Source organism: Pinus tabuliformis, chromosome 3_2, assembly GCF_031772625.1.
Source record: "Pinus tabuliformis cultivar Carrire ecotype Pingquan chromosome 3_2, CPIR1, whole genome shotgun sequence".
Classification (NCBI taxonomy): domain Eukaryota; kingdom Viridiplantae; phylum Streptophyta; class Pinopsida; order Pinales; family Pinaceae; genus Pinus; species Pinus tabuliformis.
Window position 1 is genome coordinate 260,351,490 of NC_142302.1, and position 18,781 is coordinate 260,370,270.

Below are 18,781 nucleotides of genomic sequence, written 5' to 3' on the forward strand. Positions count from 1 at the left end.
ACGACAATTCAGAAATGGAACAGCAGTAAAAGGAACGGCAGTAAAGAAACTAAATCTTGCGAGTTCAACACTCTCAATTCTTGGCATCAACTTACATACAAAGAAAGAGCAATCTTTTGTAAAAGTAGACAGCTTAATCAAATGGAACAGCAAACCACCATAAACAGGAAACGTCAATCATATGTACACATAATCTGAAATGATCACCAGTAGTCCACACACAACGTTAATTCTATCTTCTTATGATCGTCACTCCAACCATATGTAGCTAAAACATTCCACTTATAAATTCTGTAACAGAAGTGAACAACTCAGAACAATGTTATGTGATCAATTCTGGAAATATGATGTAAACTTGTTACAAAGATTTACAAAAGGAAAACTACTGATGAACGAGTATGGAACAGCATGTAAGTATATCAGATTATTAAGAACAATAAACAAACCACACAAATCCAAACTGTAATGATACAATCAGCCAGTGTCCGTTGGAGCCGGGCCCTTAGCTTCCAATGGCACACCGCCGTAACTTACTTCAGATGCAGGGAGAAAGTAACACCAAATATATTATATTAACGCATCAATGATAGTACAGCAAAACTAAGTCTCAAAGAGACTCGATAGTCTGAGTTTAACCAACTGTGAAGTCTGTAAACAGAAAGTAAAGATACAAGATAATCAAAAGTCCCTAAAGTCTTCGATGCTGCCCCTTTTTATACAAGTAATGGCGGAGTTAACTAAACAACAAAATAATTGAAAGTAACGATCCCTCAGGATCAAAGATCCTGAGGGATATGTTAAACTGTTAACTCCTCTCTTTTCTCTGCCTAGCCTTCCGAACTGACAGTCCTTCATCTCGTCCCGGATTGATCTGCCTTGATTTACTCGCCCTCGTCTGGATTTTATTTGGTTTTGGAGGGACAGCCGTTATCTCCTCATGGAACTCTCGTTTTGCACCGCGCCTTCCTACTTTTGTCTTTTCCTGCATAGAGAAGATAACTATTAGTGATTGGGTCATTCGTGCTCATTCTCATTACATTCTCCTTATTTTATAACAAAGAAAAGGTTACAACTATTTCTTGAAACACCACTAAGTTATTCGTTAAAACATACCTTTCCAATGCTCTACACACCCCCCGGCTTACTCTGTTTCATGGCCTCATGAAAATGTTATAATTAACATGGAGAGCGGTAAGAGAATAGGCGGGAGAGGGCACCTCGTGAGGAGGTCTGCAACCATGGTAAGCAACCAGATTATCAAAGAATTGATTCAATTGATCTGCAGGCATATTATACAAGGCCTAGTACCCAGGTGCAGGGAGATTCACAGAACATTTTCCTTTTAACACAGCCAGGAGCTTAAGGTGACGCGGTCTTACCACATCTTTTCGCCCCTCGCAGGTGATGTAGCTCTGCACCACCTTTGCCAATTCGCTCCAGGGTTCTCCTAGCGTTGCCGGCAGGACTCCTTTTCCCTTCACTGTTAGATTCTGTCCTTCGCCTTGGAAAATTTCTATGATCTTTTGCAACCTCTCTTTCTTTATCGTCCATATTGGTCCTGAGGCTGGTAATCCTGTTACTTCCGCGATTATTTCCTTCGTGACCATTATCTGCTTCCCACCCACTACGGAGTGTTCTTCCTGCAAATTCTGCAGGAATTCCATGGCCACAGTTTCATTTGATTCACGCAGGCGGCTAAAATAAGTTAGCCACCCCGCCCTTTCTAGGATCTCCCGAGCAGCTTCGGAGACTACTAGCTCACTAGGCTCGCTTCTGATAGCCTTGCCTCCCATGGTTCTGTTTCGGGATCCTAGATGGAACAACAATTACCTGTCGCAAAGAACGTAATCACAGCAAGAAAAAAAACACAGAGCATGCATGAAAATTGATTGTAAATAACAACTTTTTGCAAAAATAGCATTGTCATGCCGTTAACCCATACCGTACCTTCGTACCATATCATTTCCGAATGATGTGCTAACACGTGGCCGGCGGAGTAATGAGGTCACCTCCCCCCCCGCAATATGATAGGCTGTCCCAGCCGTCAAATGGAGGAGGAGCCGCCGTCCCGTCACCAAGGCATAAAGGAACAGCATATAGAGTTTTGCATGTTTCAGATTAGACAAAGAAATACCGAGATCGAGGCAAAAGGTAGACCACGTTTTGCATAAGCCTGCGTGATGTGATGCAAAATAGGAGGATAGGACGTCTGGCACTCCTATAAGGTCTAAGGTAGTCCTTGTCAATACCTTTGCCATGATTGGTGGTGATAGATATTCATGCGACGTATCCATCAAAGTGTAAGATATAATTATTACGAGGATAGAAAGAAGTATTTGATATGATCCAAATTGGTGTATATATTACGACTCCGATACCATTAACAGAGCTCTGCTGCCGACAGGTGTTCATAACCTTGGCAGAGTTGCTTATTTCACCCTGGAACCATGGTCCTTTGTGTATTTTTGAAGAGCAATTCTTGTCAAAATGCAGGCCATCATGCTGGCTTGGTAACTAGATAACCATGATGCCATTCACCAGAGAGGCGCGAAACGTGGGCAGGCCGGCTCGTAATGAGACCCCCTGTTCCAAGGTTTATTTATGTAGTGAACCCGTTGGACCATATCCTTGGTGTGGTGGCCATGATGGGAATGCCACTTCGCTTCCAATCTTATGATCATAGTAGGCTGGTTCTTTAATGAAACCCCCTATCCTGCATTTGACAAATAATTTCTTTTTATTTTGCTTTTGATTTTTTTTTTTTTAATTTTTTTTTTTTTTTTAATTTTTTAACAGACTTTGCTCTTGTGTAATTACACATAAGGGTGGTTCAGCCCTCCTTAAGAGTGGGAATGGCGGAAGAAGTCTTGTCATCCCAATAGGAAGATATAAATCTTCTGTTCTTATTTCCAAGTAATAATAGAGAAAATTGTAGGAACTCAACATGATGAAATTTTCCAACAAGGCAGAGGAGGTGAGACCATGACAGCAAAAATGATGAGTGTGTGGATCCTTCCTTTGTTGTTGCATCAATACTAGGGCTGTTAAAGATAGCGATTTATGATATGCTGATCTCGATATATCCTGACTTTTATATTCATTGCATAAATGTATAGCTGCTACTTATGGCCTTGGAAAGAGGATGGACAACACATCCTTTATATGAAAGGGACAAGAGCATACTACTCCTTTTTGAAAGGGAGGGTGAGGAGGAGTTCATCTGATGCATTGCCTTAAAAAAAAGGCAGCAAAAGCACACAAATGTTGTTTCCTTTGAAAAAGGAACAGCCAAAAATACTCAAGTGTTGTTCCTTTTGAAAAGGAACAGCAAAAACACACAAGTGTTGTTCCTTTTGAAAAGGAACAGCAAAAACCCACAAGTGCTGTTCCTTTTGAAAAGGAACAGCAAAACACACAAGTGTTGTTCCTTTTGAAAAGGAACAGCAAAAACACACAAGTGCTGTTCCTTTTGAAAAGGAACAGCAAAACACACAAGTGCTGTTCCTTTTGAAAAGGAACAGCAAAAACACTCAAGTGATGTTCCTTTTGAAAAGGAACAGAAAAAACACACAAGTGCTGTTCCTTTTGAAAAGGAACAACAAAACACACAAGTGCTGTTCCTTTTGAAAAGGAACAGCAAAACACACAAGTGCTGTTCCTTTTGAAAAGGAACAGCAAAAACACTCAAGTGTTGTTCCTTTTGAAAAGGAACAGCAAAAACACACAAGTGTTGTTCCTTTTGAAAAGGAACAGCAAAAACACACAAGTGTTGTTCCTTTTGAAAAGGAACAACAAAAACCCACAAGTGCTGTTCCTTTTGAAAAGGAACAGCAAAAACCCACAAGTGCTGTTCCTTTTGAAAAGGAACAGCAAAAACCCAAAAGTGCTGTTCCTTTTGAAAAGGAACAGCAAAAACACACAAGTGCTGTTCCTTTTGAAAAGGAACAGCAAAAACACTCAAGTGCTGTTCCTTTTGAAAAGGAACAGCACGCACAAATACTAAAAACATATATACAAAATTTACAATCTTATATACAAGATGTGGTAATAAAAGATGAATTTCTTACTGATCTATAGGTGAGGAAGTTTTTGCTTCCTCGCCCATAATCTCAATGTTAGTATCTTGGCGTAGCTGCTGACAAAAAGATTCCCGAGTGAGCGGTTTGCGATACAGATGAACTCGGTGGCCATTTACCTTAAATATATATCCAGACCCATCGATTGTGATCAGAGTAAGGGTCCCATTGTCATGGACTTTTTGAATCTCGTATGGTCCCAACCAACGAGTCTGAAGCTTCCCCGGGAAATCCTGAAATCTAGAATCATATAACAGAGCCCAGTCTCCTTCATGAAATATCTTGTTTTTGATAAGCGCATCATGCCATTTGGCTCGCTGCTGTTGAATGAGTGTTGTATTCTGTAATGCAGAGAGCCTTATTTCATCTAATTCATTAATTTGCTGTAATCGATTTTTCTGTGCTTCACTTAAATCCAATCTGACTTCTTGGGCCGTTCGCAGCGTTTGGATCTCGAATTCTATAGGAAAAATGGGCTGCTTTCCAAACACTAAGTGATATGGTGAATAGCCGGTGGTGCTTCTCCATGTGGTTCGATAAGCCCACAGTGCCTCGGGTAGTCGGGCGGCCCAATCACGCCGATGTGAGGCAACGGTTTTTGTCAAAATAGACTCTATTACCTTATTGCTGCTTTCCACTTGCCCATTTGCCTGAGGATGGTATGGGGTAGTAATTTTATGCTGGACACGATAGTTATTGAGTGTTGCAGCTAATTTATGCCCCACAAATTGTGGTCCTCCGTCTGTAATTACTTCCCTCGGAAGACCATAACGTACAAACAAATGGAACAAGAACTGTATTACCGAATCTTCTGTAGCTCTAGGCAATGCCTCCGCTTCAACCCATTTGGTAACATATTCAGTTGCCACCAAAATGTAGGTTCTTTGGTTTGATGGTGGGCTGATGGGTCCGACGAAGTCCAGAGCCCAGCGTTCGAAAGGTTCGATCACTAATTGAGGCCGCAAAGGCATTTCGTCGGCTGGACCAGGTCGTCCTGCACGCTGACAGCTATCACAGGCCTGGACAAATTTTTTCGCATCCTTGAAAATTGTAGGCCAGTAATATCCCGTTTGTAATACTTTATGTGTTGTTCTTCGTTCAGCAAAATGTCCTCCACATGGCCCGTCATGGCAGGCTTTCAAGATATCAAAGATTTCGTCCTCTCGAATACATCTTCTGATTTCCATATCTGCTCCTGTGTGAAACAAATAGCCCCAAACCCACGAAAATCGATTGCTTTTCTGAACAATCTGCTTCCGTTCATTGGGGGTTAAATGTTTTGGAAGCTTACCTACTGCAAGATAGTTAGCAACATCAGCGTACCAGGGAGTCTGAACAGCGACAGCAAATAAGTGTTCGTCTGGAAATTGGTCCTCGACTGCTGCTGCTTCAACTGATTTTGGTATTCGTGAGAGGAAATCAGCTACAGGGTTCTCCATCCCCGGTCGATCTCTGATTGTAATATCAAACTCCTGCAACAGGATCAACCACCTGGTTATTCTTCCATTTGTAACAGGCTTATTTTCTAAATACTTAATAGCAGAATGGTCTGTATACAAAATAACGGGATAGCCTGTAATATAGTGTCTAAATTTATTAACAGCGTGTATCACAGCTAAAAATTCTTTTTCGGTGACAATGTAATTTAATTCAGCCGGAGCCAAATTTTTGCTGATGTAATAGATGGCGTATGGTCTTTTATCCTCTTCTTGGCCCAGAACTGCACCGATTGCTGTGTTTGAGGCGTCAGTTGAAATTTGGAATGGTAAATTCCAATTAGGTCCTCGGAGAACTGGAGCTGTAGATACCAGCTTCTTTAATTCTTTGAAGGCTCGATCACATTTCTCTGTCCATAAGAAGTCAACATTTCCAGTTAATGCATGTAAAGGTGCGGCAATATGTGAATAATGTTGTATGAATCGTCTATAATACCCAGAAAAACCAAGAAAACTGCGTACCTCTGTTTGATTAGTGGGGGTCGGAATAAGCAAAAGTATTTGAATTTTAGCCGGGTCTACCTGAATACCAGCTGCTGAAATATAGTGTCCCAGAATGAGTCCTTCGGTCATCATCATGTAACACTTTTCGTGACTCAAGCAAAGTCTGGTAGCGATGCAGCGCTGTAGGACTTTTTCGAGAGTATCTAGAGCTGGATCAAAGTCATCTCCATATGGTGTGAAGTCATCCATGTAGACTTCCAATCCATCATTAATTAAATCTGCAAAGATGCTAAGAACAGCCCTTTGGAATGTGGCTGGAGCATTACATAAACCAAAAGGTAGGACTCGATAAGCGAACGTTCCCCAGGGACAAGTAAAGGTAGTCTTATCCTGGTCTTCAGGGGCAATCTGAATCTGATTGTATCCGCTGAAGCCATCCAAGAAAGAAAAGAATTTCTTGCCTGCTAAGGTGTCCAGTACCTGATCTATGAATGGAAGAGGGAAGTGATCTTTTTGTGTGGCTTTGTTTAATTCTCTATAATCCACACAGATCCTCCATTTCCTGTTCATTTTAGGTACTACCACAAGTGGAGAGACCCATTTGCTGTCAGAAATAGGATAAATAAAATCAACATCTAAAAGTTTCTGAAGCTCAGCTTTTACAACATCTTTTAAATGGGGGTTGAGTCTTCTTTGCGGTTGACGAACAGGTCTTGCATCTTTTTCGATATAAATATGATGTGTGCATAGCTGGGGATCAATCCCTTTCATATCGGGATAGTCCCATGCAAATGCCTCCTAATACTTTCGTAACAGCTGGATGAGTTTTGTCTCTTGATCTGGTGTCAGATTAGCGTTAATATTTAAAGTTATCCCCGGTTCAATTTGCACTACTTTGCTATTAGCGACATAAGTCCCAGGTATAATTTGGTCATGTTCGTCTTTCAGAGGATCCTCCTCTAATTCGTTATCAAATGCCGCTTTTATCATAAAACATTGTGTATACGATGTGGATTCTGTTTGATTAATGAATTTATTGATGGCATCGTCTTCCGTTTGATCTTTGAAATCTAGCGCTTCCTGGACTGTTAATGGGGGTCTAATATTGTCAGTGATATATGAGGCAGGGCGCAGGTTGGTTCTCATCATCGTGATGCTTGGCTGCGCTGGAGGGTACAAGATTAAATTTTTGATATCCGGCCCTCTGGTTATGGTCATGTTTCCCTGCCGACAACCAATGTAGGCGTCAGCAGTAGCGAGCCACGGTCTACCTAGAATTAGCGGATGTCCATCTAGTCGGGTTTTTGGATTAATTATCAGGAAATCGGTCGGGTATTCCCAGGAATCCACTGAAACCATGACATCATACAAGGTGCCTTCTGGTCTAATTACTGATCGGTCAGCTAGTTCTAACAAAGTGGAAGTAGGTTCTACCGATGTAATTCCGAGCTTCTGGCAAGTCGATGTTGTCAGGATGTTAATTGCAGCCCCTAGATCAACTAAGACGTTGGTCAAGGTCTGCCCATAGATTTGAACAGTGACAATTGGGTTTCCAGGGTCCTCGTATTTAACTGGTGTTTCTTTTCCTGATAGGAGGTCGGATAAGGTGTCGACTACCTGGACTCTTGGGTTAGGGGTTACATTTCTTTTTGATTTTCTGCTACACAGGTCTTTTATGGTTTTTGCATATATGGGGATATCCTGTATAGCTTGAAGGAATGGAATTCTTATATATAAGTTTTGTAGTTCTCCCAGAATATCAAAATCTGGATATTGTGTTGGTCGTGGAATGGCCAATCGTTTTGGGAAAGGTGGAGGAGATGTAATTACTTGCTGATGAGCCTGGTCTTTATTTACATCTTCCTGTTGTGACGGCTGTTCTATAGGTAACTGATCTTCAATGTGAGTTGTTCTATGTCCCTCAGTTTCTATTATTCGCCCAGATCTTAATTGAAGATCATTGCACTCCCGCAGATCAGATTCAATCTCTGAGGATTCTATAATTTGAAGAGATTGAATTGGTCTATTATTTGGATTGGGGTTGGGTTGGGCTGGGAGCTGCGGTCTCAGATTAGGCTGGGGATTTTGTTGTAAGGCTGGCAGAGTTGGTTGAGGGAGTGGAATTGATCCTGCTGGCTGATATGTCGATTTTGGCCAGCTTGTCTGCCAGGGTGAACCTTGCGAAGTAGAAGGGGTCCACTGCGGAGGATATGAATTATTCTGCCAATATGGTTGGGGATAAGGGAAGTTTGGCCAACCAAATTGGGTCATCCAAGGATTCGGAGTAGGAAACATTTGAGGTAACCAATTCAAAAACGGGGGCTGAGACTGGTTTTGCCACATATTTTTTTGCTGAGCATTGAACTGCGGGGGTTGAAGAGAAGAGGAGGGGTCTGAAAACATACCAGATTTCCTAGGCTGCCATTGACGATGCTGGTTAATAAAATATGCTGATTCTGGCTCCTCTTCTGCTTCTTTGTATACTGCCTTCAAACCAGGAAGTGAGGGGCAGCTTTCAGTCAGGTGGTCCTTGGTACAGATAGCACATATTTGGACTGTATCCAGCGGGCATTCCTTGTGGCTATGTTTCTTCCTGCATCGAGGGCAGAAAACCGCTAGATTCTATTCTGCCTCTGCTTGCTTCTGTTTAGCCTGCACAATATCAAGCTGTGTAGTTAATGTCCCCAGGATATCAGTTTTAAAAATTTCTAGCAAATTTCCAAGTTCCACACGTGTTACTCCCTCTGTTGATGTTCTGTTATCTCTGGTAAAGCGATCATATTCTGCTAGTTTTATCCTCGTGCTGCCTCTTGAGCTCCTGATACACAGATCAATGATATCAGCAAAATTTTCCTGATAAATGTCTCCTTTCCCCATAATATTCAACCTTTCAATCCATTGTTCTTTCATACCTCTAATTAATGCGGTTTTCAACACGTTATCAGGCAGAGGTAACGATGCATAGGGAGATCTTTGCAAGTTATATTGGAAACGTTCCACATATTCTTCTAGAGTTTCGTTTGGTCTGGCTGACATTTGAAAAATTTCATCTTTTAGTTCTCTTGACCTACAGTAATCCTGATATTTCTTTAAAAAGGCTTCTTTCATTTGATCCCAATTGTTAATAACCCCACCACCTAAGCCCATAAACCATCTTAAAGCAGCCCCTTTTAATGTGGAGGGGAACAATTTTAATTTCTGGGGATCAGTGGTGTAATCGTATCCTCTACATAATACATCAAATTCGAACAAGAATGCATCCGGATCTTCTGATGTAAGGCCATGAAATGTGGGGATATGCTGGAGAGGGATAGCTTTCATGGGCGCATTTGCTGCAGAATCTACTATAGGATATTGCAATGTGGAGGTTTGGGTGTTTGGCTGATTCTGCGCCATGGGATCGAATATATGCCAGTAATCTTCAGGAATTTCCAAGAGAGTGTTCCTTGGTTGAGAAGGGGTAGTCTTAACAGGGATTGTTTTGACAACACTCCCTTTATCAGGGATAATGATGGTCCCAACTGTCTGAGGTGAATGAATTCCTTCAACGAGGATTTTTGCAGCGCTTCCTTTATCCGGGCTATTTAAAGGCTGGTTTGGTTCAATAGGAGATCTAGGTTCCCCGATTTCCCCTGTTTCTCCTCCTCCTTCGCAAAGGTTACTAAGATTCCCTTCGTGCAATAGTCCAGGAGTCAAATTTTCAATTTCTTGAAAGTCCTGCTCCTCTGTTTGACTGTGCACTTCATCAAAGGCTTCAGATGGTGATCCCAAGGCCTGAAGGGAACTAGTAGGCTGTTTAGAATTGATTTTCCTATAACCTACTGATGGCTGAGATTCGGCTTTCTTATAGATTTCGTCTATGAAGGTCGTTCGTCCAAGGGTCACCGGCCCCTTGGCTTTGGATGGAGGCTTTTGATCTTTCTCTGGCTTTTTCTGCTTAGTCATGCACTCCAATTAAACTGCTAAATCCTATTTAACCAATCAATTCTGCTAGGAAAGCGGACGGTAGAGCAGGGCTTTTACATGCTCCATACGCAGGTTCTTACCTTCCATTTTTAAAATCCAACTCTCCCCTAGCAGATTCGTACATTACCCTGTTTAAAAGACAAATGGCTATACCCTTTCCCCGGCAACGGCGCCAAAATGTAGAGCTGTAACAAGGGTCTTTTTCACCTCTAGTTATCTCACATTACAAGTCAATCCGGGAGCGTTTTGTTATTGTAAAGGGTATCTCAATTTGAGGCTATTTGTCAGAGTAATGCTTAGTAGTATAGGTCTAAGAAATACAAGAGTAAACTGATGCTAAGCTATGGCTAAATTACTTTTGCATAAAGAAATCACACGCGGCAACTTTATCAGTCAAGGGTACGGAAATAGTAACCCATCCCTCTAGAAATTGATGAAGGAAAAGGAATTAGAGTATGGATCATGGATCTAGGAGCATAATAGCGTCTGCTGTGTCTCACGACAGCCTTGATCCTCCTCCCACACCAACCAATGAATGCAAGTAAAAAGGCACAGCAAGAAAGCAGAATGGAACGACACTTCAGAAATGGAACAGCAGTAAAAGGAACGGCAGTAAAGAAACTAAATCTCGCGAGTTCAACACTCTCAATTCTTGGCATCAACTTACATACAAAGAAAGAGCAATCTTTTGTACAAGTAGACAGCTTAATCAAATGGAACAGCAAACCACCATAAACAGGAAATGTCAATCATATGTACACATAATCTGAAATGATCACCAGTAGTCCACACACAACGTTAATTCCATCTTCTTATGATCGTCACTCCAACCATATGTAGCTAAAACATTCCACTTATAAATTCTGTAACAGAAGTGAACAACTCAGAACAATGTTATGTGATCAATTCTGGAAATATGATGTAAACTTGTTACAAAGATTTACAAAAGGAAAACTACTGATGAACAAGTATGGAACAGCATGTAAGTATATCAGATTATTAAGAACAATAAACAAGCCACACAAAGCCAAACTGTAATGATACAATTAGCCAGTGTCCGTTGGAGCCGGGCCCTTAGCTTCCAATGGCACACCGCCGTAACTTACTTCAGATGCAGGGAGAAAGTAACACCAAATATATTATATTAACGCATCAATGATAGTACAGCAAAACTAAGTCTCAAAGAGACTCGATAGTCTGAGTTTAACCAACTGTGAAGTCTGTAAACAGAAAGTAAAGATACAAGATAATCAAAAGTCCCTGAAGTCTTCGATGCTGCCCCTTTTTATACAAGTAATGGCGGAGTTAACTAAACAACAAAATAATTGAAAGTAACGATCCCTCAGGATCAAAGATCCTGAGGGATCTGTTAAACTGTTAACTCCTCTCTTTTCTCTGCCTAGCCTTCCGAACTGACAGTCCTTCATCTCGTCCCGGATTGATCTGCCTTGATTTACTCACCCTGGTCTGGATTTTATTTGGTTTTGGAGGGACAGTCATTATCTCCTCATGGAACTCTCGTTTTGCACCGCGCCTTCCTACTTTTGTCTTTTCCTGCATAGAGAAGATAACTATTAGTGATTGGGTCATTCGTGCTCATTCTCATTACATTCTCCTTATTTTATAACAAAGAAAAGGTTACAACTATTGCTTGAAACACCACTAAGTTATTCGTTAAAACATACCTTTCCAATGCTCTACACCTGGGTGACACATGTCACCTATCATAGGGTGGCATGTAGCACATGTAACATCAACGTTATGTCATCCCACTAGTCCACACTTGGAAGAAATTAACGTCGTACTTGAAGAGGTTGACATGTTGATTGGGTGTTGGGTAGACGAGGTCGTGAAAGAGCAGGAGGCAATGGAAAAAGCATTGGGTGGACCCCATGGGAAGCATAAGCCTATAATGCTCATCCCAGAGGTTTATAAATGGGAATATAGAGTTTTGGAATAGAAGGATATAGCCAGGACATGTTAGTGAGCCATGATGCAAGCACCGATGAATGAGAAAAGAGAGGGAGGACCCCACAGTATAGATACGCATGCTAAGAGGAACCCAAAAGTTTGATATGGATGTGTAAAGGGAATGCACCGGGAAATAAGTTCCGAGACACATTGGTCTTACAACTCATCTGAGTAAGGCCTTTGATTAGTCAGTGAAAGTGTTACTTGAAAGCTCATCCTATAGGAATGAACCCAACAATTTATAAAGGGAGTGGCTAAGGAATGCATCAAAAGATAAAGCATTGAGACACGGAGGAATGACATGCAACCTTGTGGAAGAGTGGAAGCAAATGAGAATGAGGTTGGGTTGTCCCCATAGGACACGTCAACCCAGTGGCATGACCCCGACGAGTTCACAAAGATGCACAAAATCAATTTTTCAGGAGGAAGGGAGCTACGAGATAAGTTCCTGCACATGGCTCTTTTCCATAGGTAGAAACCAAGGGTGCATAGGAAATAAAGACCTGCGAAGGCTCTGGGAGCGAGTTAGTGCCAACCCTTTTTTATTGTTTCACGTAGAAACAAATAAGCTTTGGCCTTTGGTATGATGGGTGATTGCCTCATGTAGAGGTGTGACCAATGGCGTGGATTCGTTACCAAATAAATTTTGCTCACAAAGAGCTTAAACAGGCTGAGCGCCTGAAGGTTGGAGCTAGTGGTCACAACACCTAGTCCCATGGTGGGAAAACAACTAAAGGTACTAGCAAAGGAGCTAAAGGTCAATGTTGGTAGGTTTGGCAACACTGTCAATGGAAAGCCTTTGGGATTTGGATGGATGATTCGGTAGATGTGACTTGAGAATTTGAGTCAATACAACTACAGAGAGCATTGTGTCAAGGAAATGTGGACCACAATTATACAGATTTTTCAATGGACTCAATGGTCACTATCGAAGGTAGGAGACTAAGATAGAGAGGACCATGATTTGGAGAGGTGGAAGTTGACTCCAGAACAACTGTGCTTGGTCTTCCCTGCACGCTTCATGAAATTGAATGAAGAGTAGACTAATATTAGAGAATCCACGCTGAAGTACATTTTGATCTTTGTGCAAATCACTATAAGTAGGATAGGGTTATAAATTAAATGATGTTACTAGGGTTATCTTAGTTATACATCTATTATAGAGTCCTCATGCCAAGAATGGCACATCACTTCTCGCAACCTTGCTCAAGTTAAAACTTCAAGAATTTTTTGTTCTCTATTTTTCCATAGGATGTATGAAATGATGGCTGCAGGAATTGGATGGAGAATAAATTTCACATATGTTGTTGCTTCAATTCTTTAGATCATATATCATAATGAAATTTATTTTAATTCACAGAGGTCAATTCATATAGATGCACAAGAAGCATGTGTAAATGTATATACATATATGTTCATATGAATTGCTGCAACTTAAACAAGTTCTTCGCTAGTCTCAAAGTATTCAACAAACATAACACCCATCACAAATCCTTACTATTATTGAGGTGATTGAAGATATGATAATTGAATTGTAGTTGTTGAATCAAAAATTAAGGCTTGTGAGAATCCTAGGGCTAGATCCAACCAATTATGTGAAGTATTCAAAGAATAAAACTAGCTACAAATGAGGGATGTATCGATCACCACTGTAGCATTCGACAGATTGAAACTTTCATACCAAATCTCATGATGTCCTTGACTTATTATGTTGTAGAGGATAAGAGGTCATTATCCACTTTTGAAAGGATCCAAACTATCACAAAATTGTACCCTATTAGAGGATAAATATTCTTAATGATCTTACTCCAATGCATAGGATACAAGTCCAAAAATGCAATTATGTCATTAGCCTAAAAAACGTAGAGATAAACCTTTGTGTATAGGGATGAAAATATAACTAAGGTTTTCCTTCTTCACTGGTACAAAGGATGTAAAATAGTGGAACCATGAAATTAATCTTCAAATTCCTCCTACAAAAATATTATCCCAACAAATCCAAACATAAAACAAAAGGATAGCCCAGAAAGCCTAAAAAACAACACACTTTGATTTTCTTAGCTGCAGAGGAACTTCACTCTTTGTCCATGTCTCAACAGATGTTGGGATGGGGTCCCTTGGGTCAAGTTTTGGGGCAAAAGGTCAGGTTTTGGGACAAAAGCCCAAGTTTTGATGTACAAAATGTAAAGTCTCCGCAAATTTTGGTCGCGGAGCGCGTAAATAGTTAAAGAGTCAAAAATGATTTTTACCCTCTTTTATGTAAGTTAAGTCATCTTTTTGTAGATCGACCATGGGATTGTATAAATAAGTGTGCCTTAGGGATGTCTAAGGATATAAAAAAAGATGAAGATGAATGCAATGTGTCAATAGAAGGAAAGATCATATAATTCTTATGGAAGACAAGGCTCTGTAGTTATGTGCACATAGGCCTAGAGTAGAGTCCACAGCTGGGTGTGCAAACCCCTACAACTGAGTGCACAAGGAAGTCTTGAGTCTGTAAGCTCAACTGATTATCAATAAAGAAGATTATTACTGAAATTCCTGTGTTTACCCATTTACTTATGTTATGTATGAATGCACTTTATGATGTGATAAATAATGATGTATTGATGCCCGAAGTTACATGGTTTATATTGTTATATGAACGTAATTGACATTAAGTGTTTATGCGAAGATTATACTATTGTATGTTAAAGTTATCCAACACTTAAGTAGGACTGAATAATTGTTGGGTTAAGAATAGTCTTGGAGGTGCGTAAGTGGCTGATTAGCCTGTTCAGGGTCCGAAAAAGCCAGTCGTAGATTTTCGTGGAGGTGTTGAGGCCAATTCAAGGAATTTGTATCGCTAAGCCTTCAAGGCTTATCGATTTGCAAGAAGGAAGATTTAGGGCATAAAATGACATCATGTTGACCTCTGGGTGTAGAAACTTGGTTCCAACATCTCCCCATACTGCTTCGGGTGAGACTTCAGCCCATGCTTCGCGTATTGATGCCGAAAGGGCCAGTAGTGTAGGGATTTGTTTAGTGTACTAACCCTGAACCTGGGTCAGGATTCACTAAGCCAACAAATGTTTCTGTTGCCAGGATCGGGATCTGCATAAAGAGATGTGTGATGTCGCATCACTGGAATCTGAAAAAGAAAGAAATTAAGAAGTGGTTGGATAGAAAGATCCACGAATTCGCGACGCAAGAAAATAGAAATCCACACTTGACAATAGAACAGTGGTTGGATAGAAATTTGTACACATAAATACATGAGACCTTCTTCTGCACCTTCCCGATCTAACTATACGAGTGGATCACTAAATTGACAGACAACCAAGGAAGGTGGAGGCTTGATGGTCCAATAGTGTGGACCTCGGAGCTAGTGCGGAGGTTGGAAGCTTCTGAAGGTAAGATCGTGTGCGCTGTCAATCACTAGCTTGATCAAGTCATAGGAGGATTTGTGATAGAATTTGCAGTCAATACCTCAGTCAACTACAATGGAGCAGAGCGACGCTTTTTCAAAGGATCACGAGGTAAATTTGAAATATTTGAATACTTGGATTAAAATTCTCTTGTTTGAAAAGCGGGTTATGCCACTGCCTTGATGTTTGGATCCACACGAAGTGGACGATTCTTTAGAAATCGAGAGAGAGAAGGTTTTGAATACAACCCATTGATAGAACCTCCTCTGAGTGATGATGAGGAAGTGGTACAGGCTTCATCGTGGAGCACTGTACAGTTGATAAAGAAAGGTTTTCCATGAATTCCTCATCTGCCCACACCACCTCCACCTTCACCTCCACAACACACACCTTCACCCACACCACCATCACCTCCACCACTGTTCAATATGTTGAATACCATGAACCCGTTTCCAAGGGCTTGGGAAGTGAGGACCTAGATCAGTTTTGGTTCATTGCGAAGGTTGTATGGATGGAAAAAAAATATTATAGATGATCATATAAAGAAGGCACAGTTGGTCACTGCTCTACAAGATCGCGCATTGACATGGTACATTAAGTACTACACTGATAACCCGTTGCATCATTAGTAGACACTTATACTCCTCTGAATAAGGAATTCGGTAGGCCTAAGTTTGAGTCACAATTAGTCATTGGATTCAAGGAAATCATGATGAGGTCTAGCGAAAAACCCTGTGAATTAGATAAAATATTGAAGTGCTAGATCTGTAAAGCTAACATGAATCTCACGGATATCCAACAAAACGAATGGTTTGTAGCCTTGCTCTTGCCCCACCTAAGGGTTTCTTTATCACAGAAAAATATAGGGACCCAGGTGGAAGCATTGGAAATTTTGATGATATTGGATGAAACGCTTATTCAGGACACTTCTTTGGGAGTTCAGCAGATTTAAAGCCTCTGCTTGGAATTGCAAAGCTTGAAGAAGAAAAAGCTACTCAACCAGAGGTGCACAGAGAAGTTTGGTGCCTCAAACGTAAAATCTAGGGGCATGATGAAGATCACTACCCTTTTTTCATGAATTATATTACAAGGGGAGGGCCAATGCCCCTAAGGTAGGAGGCTGCTACGGGGCCAAGTATAGGGGCCCCACTGTTGTGCACTATTTGTCAGGTAGCTGGAAAACATGTAACAGAAAATTGTCACTTGCTGCAAAAATTTGTACAGACGTTGCAACAATTATTCTGCATTTTTTGTAAATCGGTGGGCCACAATGAACATAACTTCCATAGCTATGAATTGGTGATGGAAAGAACTCTCATGTATCGAATGCAAACAGAAACTCGGCCTCTGGATCAAGGCACTGGGGGAGTGCGCGAAGGATATTAGGGGTGCGGATGAGGCCGAGGATTCATGTTAGCTTCGGAAGTGACCATTGCAAGTTATAAAGGGATGACACGATATGTTGCGACTGCTGATTGCGATTACACTGCGAACCCGATGTAGGTATAGATGAGGGTGCAATAAATTTGAAGTCCACCCGTTTAGCATTTTGGTTGTTTTTTTCATATGTTCCCATGTATTACATTTGTGACCATAAAAAGGCAAGCCCGCATTACTTGAGCATCCAACCCTCCACCATTGATCATCCCTTTGTAGATCCAATGGTCTACATATATTTCGGGTGGATATATAGCTCAAGGAATACCTGCCCAAAAGAGTGGTATCCTCTTCCTTCCCGCTGCTATGTGTCACCTGCCGAGTGGAATCGGAAGCCATCCACTTAATACCAGTTCTTGCTTAAGGCCCTTCCGAAATACCACTTATGGTATAATAATAATTGCATTGCGCGGGGTTTTTTTAGGCCAAAAGGATTATGATAACAGTTCCGTTAGTTCAGAAGGTTTGAACGAAAGCCGATTGCGATTGTGATTGGGACGTGGCATGTGGGTCTGTCCTGATTGGTAAAGTCTCTTCGTTAAACAATAAATTCTTGTATATGCCTATTATCATTAAAAGAAAAGGGGCTCTGTTACAGTTTTAACACACAGCAGTGAGCACGAATAGGCAGAGGAAGCCACAATGACTGAAAATCCAGGAAGCCGAAGGGTAAGCCAGTGCAGAGGAAAACGAAAAGTCCAAGCAATGAGGAAGAGGAAAGCCAAAGGACAAGACAACATAGAGGAAGTTGAAGCTAAAGAGCTAGTGGGAAGCAAAAATGAATAGTTAGAGGCATCAGGAATACAAAAGCAAGAAAAAAACAAGGAAGTGGGCACGAATAATTAGTGTAAGAGGAAGCCGAAGTTTAGGAAGAGGTAGCAGAGTCAGGAGAAGTAGGAGAACAGGAGTGAAGCAGAAGCTCAACAGGTTTGGGAGCAGAGAAAAACATCAAAACAATTTATACCAAGTTAGGGTTGGAGCCCATGGGGTTGGAGCCTCAGAACTAAAAGGATTGGAATCCTCGGGAGTTGGTGCTCCTAACTGCAGAACTATTGCCTTAGCAAAATAGAGTTGGTGCTCTGGAGGTTGGAGCCTCACAAAAGTCCAAGTTGGTGTTTGGCAACTAATTGCAACTATTTATATATTGTATCTATTTCATTGCACTGTTTGTGTTAATAAAAGCATGTATTCCAACTATCTATTTCTGTGTTCCATATATCCTTGTTTTGGTGATAAAATGAAAATAGTAAGAAATAATAATTCACCCCCCCATATCAGTATTTCCAAAAATTGGTATCAAAGAGGGCTTCTTCATGTTAGCCTAACAGCTTGAAGAAGGATTCGTAGTCATGATGAGAAATCATGAAGCATTAGGAAAACCTCCTCTTTTCGACGGCACCAACTTTAGATTCTGGAAAAAGAGAATGACCTACTACTTAATGTCCCTTGGACCTGAAGTCTAGCATTTCGTTCTAAATGAGTACCAAATTCTTGCCACTCTTCCAACAGATCAAGATGAGAGGAAAGATTACATTTCAAATGCAAAAGCCTTGAACTCCATCACCAGTGGAATCACTGATTCCGAGTTTACAAAAGTCATGAATTGTAACTATGCTAAAGAAATGTGGGATAAGCTAGTTGGCTTATATGATGGAGACTCAAAAGTCAAGAAGGAAAATATTCAAACTCATAGAAGGCAATTTGAAAGTATGAATATGGAAGATGAAGAAGATATTGCATCATACTTCCTCCAAGTAGCTGAAGTGGTCAATTCTCTTAAAGGATTAGACGAAAAGATTGAAGAAAGTACCGTTGTTCAAAAGGTCTTAAGATCTCTTCCAGATGGATTTCACTCCAAAATAAGCACCATAGAAGAAGAAAAGGATCTAGATACTCTCAATATGGATGAACTCCATGGAATCCTCACTGCCTATGAGATGACAAAAGGTGGCCCAAGCTCCAAAGATGCAACATTCAAGGCCTC